Source organism: Pseudorca crassidens, chromosome 20 (assembly GCF_039906515.1).
Source record: "Pseudorca crassidens isolate mPseCra1 chromosome 20, mPseCra1.hap1, whole genome shotgun sequence".
Lineage (NCBI taxonomy): Eukaryota > Metazoa > Chordata > Mammalia > Artiodactyla > Delphinidae > Pseudorca > Pseudorca crassidens.
The window spans coordinates 10,628,744-10,634,593 of NC_090315.1; the positions used below are offsets into that span (position 1 = coordinate 10,628,744).

General features: G+C 48.2%; 1 non-coding gene across 1 annotated transcript; it reads left to right on the plus strand.

The window, feature by feature from the left end:
• The first annotated feature begins 2,787 nt into the window (after positions 1-2,787).
• On the plus strand, positions 2,788-2,860 carry TRNAK-UUU (transfer RNA lysine (anticodon UUU)). The gene has a single exon. It is a non-coding gene; the product is annotated as a tRNA-Lys (tRNA).
• The last annotated feature ends 2,990 nt before the right edge of the window (positions 2,861-5,850 follow it).

Genomic DNA, 5,850 nt, shown 5'->3' on the forward strand with positions numbered 1-5,850 from the left:
CCAGGAAAGAAGAGGGAGCTAGAAAGGGCTGAGAGAGGGGGCGCTGGGCCCCTAGGGAAAGTCAGGAGGGGAGTGCCCACCAAGCCGCTTGGGGATCCAGCAGCCAACGCCTTTAAACCAGCTCCAAATGAGCGTTGGGGCAGCTCTGGGAAAGAGGTCCCAAGAAAACTCCTTTAAACATCCCTGTCTTAGGGACAGGAAAACAGGCCCAGATAGGAGGGGACATAGAAAAGGGTAAATGCCAAATACTTTGATTCAGGCTCAGTTAAAATTGGTAGTTGAAACCAAGTGATGCAAATTAGAAATATGTCTGTCATACAAATGATTAGGGAAAAAAATGCGGAATAGAGAAGAGGTACTCCCTTTACCCCGGTACTTTACTGCCATCTGCTGGAACGGTGTAGTAATGAATATAGAACACCACGACGTTAACAGCGCCCCCTAGAGCTGTAGAATAGACAGTCACAAAAGTATCTAACGAGAAATCTTGAAAGGACAGATGGTTAACAAAAATGCTTTGAGAATTGCAAAGCTCTGAGGGATTTATGAGCCTTTATTATCCGCGGTAAGACTGCAAACCATCTGTCCTAAAAGGAGAACAAAGAGATCACCCAGGTGGGATGAATTCTTATTTAACTTAAATCTTTATGTATTCTGTGTCTCATCATCGTGAAAATTTAGTTTGTCTGTTTTGTTTGCTGAAAGGGGTCAAAAGCTTTCCCCCAAATGTTCTGCTTTTAGCATTAGCGTCAAAGGTCTTATTGTCTCCCATTCAAGAAGCTCTGCCCCTTCCTAGCTGTGTCCTCAGGTAAACTGCTGCCTGACTCTGTGCCTCAGTTTCCTCATCTGTAAAATGGCGATTCTTGTTATGAGGAGCCAATGTGTTCATGCCTGCAATACGCTTGACACAGGGAGTGCTCAATATTACTGCAGACTGGTTAAAGGCACAGACCTGAGCCCAGCTCTGTGTTCAAGTTCCAGCTCTGCTGCTTGCTGGCTGTGTGATCTGGGACACATAACTTAACCTCTCTGTCCTTCAATTTGTTTATCTGTAAAATGGGCATCAAAAAGCATGTCTATTCACACAAATGAACTTATCTATGGAACAGAAACACTCACAGACAGAGAACAGACTTGTGGTTGCCAAGGCGGTGGCGGGGGGGGGGGGGGGAGGGAAGGATTTGGGATTGGGATTAGCAGATGCAAACTAGTATATATAGGATGGATAAACAAGGTCCTTCTGCATAGCACAGGGAACTATATTCAATACCCTGCGATAAATCATAATGGAAAAGAATATGAAAAAGAATATATATATATGTATAACTGAATTACTTTGCTGTACAGCAGAAATTAACACATTGTAAATCAACTATACTTCAACATTTTTTAAAAACTGCGTCTATTCATAGTGTTGGCATAAGAATTAAATGTTCATGCATGTAAAGTTCTTAGAGCCGGCTATGTAGCAATTACTTTATGAGTTGCCTGAAAAGGTGTCCATTTTATAGGTGAGGAAACTGAAGCTTGCACAGATGCAAGCGTTTCCTTGAAGGTTGCTATCCTGATTGCTATCCTGCCCAGGGTCTCTGCGAGGCCAAGGTGAGTGGTATCCCCCCCCCGCCCCCCACCCCTGCCCTGCCTTCTTTCCCACCACATTTGCATCCCGCATCCCTGTTTTGAAAGTGAATGCGTTTATTTTTTATTGTGGAAAAAACACATAACATCCAATTTACCATTTAAACCATTTTAAAGTGCACACACAATTCAAGTGCATTCACTGTGTTGTGCAACTTTCATGTCTATCTAGTTCCAAAATATTTCCACCCTTAAAAAACCCTCGTATCCCTTAAGTAGTCACTCCCCTTTCTCCCCGCCCTCCAGGCCCTGGCAACCACTCATCTTTCCGCCTCTACGGATTTGCCTCTTCCGGACATTTCAGATCAATGGAATCGTACAGTATGGGGCCTTTTGTGTCCGGCTTCTTCAGTTAGCATCATGTTTTCAAAGGTTCTGTTGCAACATGGATCAGAACTTCATTCCTTTTGAAGGCTGAGTTGATATTCCGTTGTATGAATAGACCACCTTTCTTAATCCATTCATCTGTTGGTGGGCATTTGGGTAATTTCTGCCTTTTGGCTACAGTGAATAATGCTGCTATGCACATTCGTGTACTAGTTTTTGCTTGAACACCTGTTTTCACTTTCTTCAGGCATATACCTAGGGGTGGAATTGCTGTGCGTCAGGACTGTACCTGGGAATGGTAATTCTGTTTAACCTCTCGAGGAACTACTAAACGGTGTGCCACAGCGGCAGTGGCGGTCTCCATTCCCACTACGAACATGGGAGGGTTGCAATGTCCCCGTGACTGTTTGTTTTTAAAGTACAGGCTGCAAAGCATGAGGCCCCCTGAGGCTGCCCCTTTAGTCATCCCGAGATGGGCGCTCGCCCCAGCCTTCCCGACACTCTCAGGCTTTAATTGCTTCTGCCCATGTTCATTCTCCAATGCCTCAAGCGGGCTCCCTCATTCTTTGGGCCTCTAGCCCTGTGGTCATATTAACTCTGGATGTAGGCAGACCTGGGGGTCCAAATCCTGACTCCTTGCTTATTCTGTGTGCTCCAGGCAAGTGGCCTCAGTTTCCTCACCCTCTTCGTGCAAACACCAGAAGGAAACCTGAGGGAATTTCCCTGAAATCTGGGTGGAGGGAAAGGCGTTCTAACTCTGACTCACAAGCCAGAAGCAATCAAAGAAAAACCAATACATTTGATTTCTTACAAATAGGGACTTCCCTGGTGGTCCAGTGGTTAGGGCTCGTCACTTTTACTGCCGGGGGCCCGGGTTCAATCCCTGGTTGGGGAACTAAGATCCCACAAGCTGCGCGGTGAAAAATAAAAAAATAAATAAGTAAACTTTTACATGGCAAAACCACCACAAGCAAAGCCTAAAGATAAAAGACAGGTTGGGACAGAGTAAATTTTACGTGATGTGATTTTTTTTTTTTTTTACCACAATACTAGTATTAAAAAAAAAGGCAGGAGGGAGAAAATTATTTGCAACACACATGACAAATACAGGGCCTTTTAGTACCTCACTATGTACTGTTCTGCCTGGAGATCCACAACCAGAGTCTGATCAGGCAGAAACATCAGACGGACCCCAAATAAACATTCTTTAAACAAAGAGGATGGGGAGGATTGTCTTCTTCACAAATGTCAATATCATAAAAGATAAAGAGGCTGAGGAAATGTTTCCGATTAGAGACCAAAGAGACAGGAGGACTAAATGTAACCCAGGGCATTATTGATCGGGTCAACAGATACAACTGGAATACAGTTAGTAGGATAAATACAAATAGCACAGCCATGTTAAATTTACTAGTGGATAACTGTAGTGTGATTATGTGAAAGCACCCTTAATCTTAGTTAAAACACACTGAAGTGCATAAGGATAAAGGATCATGAGGTATGCCACGCAATTTACTCTCGACTCAGAAAAGAAGTGTGTGTGTGACACATACAGACACACACACACCAGTGCAAGCAAATGGAACAAAATGTTCTGTAACAGGTGAGTCCAGGTAAACGGTACACAGGGGTGTTCTTCGGACCTTTTTTGCAACTTTTTACCTTTAAAGTTGTTTCCAAATACAAAGTTAAAAAAGAAAAAAAGGAACCGTCGGTATTTTAAGAGGACTGCCAGCAGCATGCAGTCTGGAATCGAGTCATCCTTAAAATAAAGAGCCAAACCGAACAGCTGACAAAATAAACACTAGCTATGCGCCTCTTTCTATAGGAATAATTGCATCTCTGGCTTAAAGTTAATTCTAAGCAACTTGAGACCAACCAATAAATTGACTTTTAATCAGAAATTTAAGTAAATTATTAAAAAACTTCCTCTGAAAGTGCTGTCAACATGGGTCTTGGTGAGGCCTCGCGTGGCAGGCAGTGTTCCGGGGAGGGGACTGGCACAGTGTCTCCCATCTATTTCCCCAGCCCCTTGAATCTGGGTCGGTCTAGATGACGTGGTCGATGGACACGATGTGGGGGAGGGGATGCATCGGGACTTCCAAGACCGGGTCATGAGGTCCTGCGGCTTCTCTCTGGGCATCCAGGATGCTCCCTAGTGTGCCCCGGCTGCCGTGCTGTGAGAAGCCCGGGCCACAGGGAAGGCCAGTGTGGGCACTCCAGCCACAGTTCCCAGCCAGTAGCCTGCCCCAGCCGCCAGGCGTGGGAGTGAGCCATCCTGGACATCCAGCCAGGCCAGTCTTCAGGTGAGTCCAGGCCCAGAGACCACCTGACCGACCACAAATGCCTGAGACTTCAAGTGAGAACTGCACGGCCGCCCTGTCAACCCATGAAACAGAGAAAGACGGGGGTGGGGGGAGGGGTGTGTGTGTGTGTGTGTGTGTGTGTGTGTGTGTGTGTGTGTGTGTGTTTAAAGTGAGTTTTAGGGTTTGCTATGCAGTAAACGATCACCTCGCCCAAAGAAAGGTCTGGCCAAGGCGGGGCTCTAAGCCCTGGGAACATCCTCCCAGATAAGGGTCTTTTTTTATCCAAGTGGCCTATACGTACCCGAGATTTATGCTGGGGACCCTGGGCCACACGGCATCAGCTAGTCTCTCTGGAGACTAAGGTCTGCCATGTGGGATGGGTGGCCAACGTGACCAAGCCCAGTAAAGACCCTGAAAACCAAGGCCCAGGTGACCTTCCCTGTGCGTGCTGTCACATGGTTGCTGGGAGAAAGCAGCGCTATCCGTGTGACTTCACTGGCAGAGACAACCGGACACCCGCGGCTGATCTCTCCTGGGCTCCGCCCTGTGTGCCTCTTCTCTTTGCTGATTTTTTTTTCCTTGCTGTGACAAACTAACCGTGCGTATAACAGCTTTTCTGGGTTCTGTGAGTTCTTCCAGCAAATGACTGAACATGAGGGTGGGCCTGGGGACTCCTGAACTCCTGGGTTACCAGCAGGAGTAATCTCAACACCCGGATGCCGGGCGCCTCGCCCGCTGGAATTCGCCCTGGAGGTCTGGAGGGCTCCTCAGAACACTTGTTTCCCATGGGAAGTAAATGCAACTGGCACATTGGGACTCGTGCCTATTTTCCTCAGGACAGCCCAGTGCATACCCCCTGGAAGGTGGTTCATTCACATCCACTGCAACACTGACTTGCCGTGGAGAAGAGGACCTACCCGCAGGACCTCTCTGAATGCAGAAACAGAATTAGGACTGAGATCACCTCATTTCTGTCCCCCGGGTCGGGGTGGGGGGACACCTGAGGAGTCAAGGTACTCACCGGACTCCACCCCTCCATCTGCTGTCATCTGGAAAAGGTGGATCCAAAAGAGCTCAGACTTAAAAACAGACATCTCTCCAGTGGCCCAAGCCAGGGAGAGCAGCCTGAATGGGGTTCAACGGTAACCTCTGATGGAGAATAAAAGGGGAAGTGGTAGAAAATACCTCCAGTCTTCCATGGCGGGTGGAGACGTCTGCTTCGTTGCGTGATGTAAGGACCGAGGCTGGCCTGCCCAAGAGGGCTCTGCCCCGCTGGGCTGTGAGCAGCCTCAGTGAACACTTGCTGACGGGGATCGGCAGAGGGAAGGAGGAGCTTCTGCTCTGCCCTGGTCTCCCCACCTGCACGTGAGCCGCTGATGGGGGTTCTCTGTCCCAGGCGGCAGAACTCTCCCTCAGGAGCCCACTATGATGGGCCAAGGGGCTGCTTGGCTGGCTGGCCCCAAGACCGGCCTGTCCAGCTCCAGGGTGCCCCAGGGAGATGAGAGATGAGGGGACAGGACTTTATGAAGCGGTCACCCCCATCCCAGCAGCTCCCGAGGCTCCACCATCGGAGACAAGC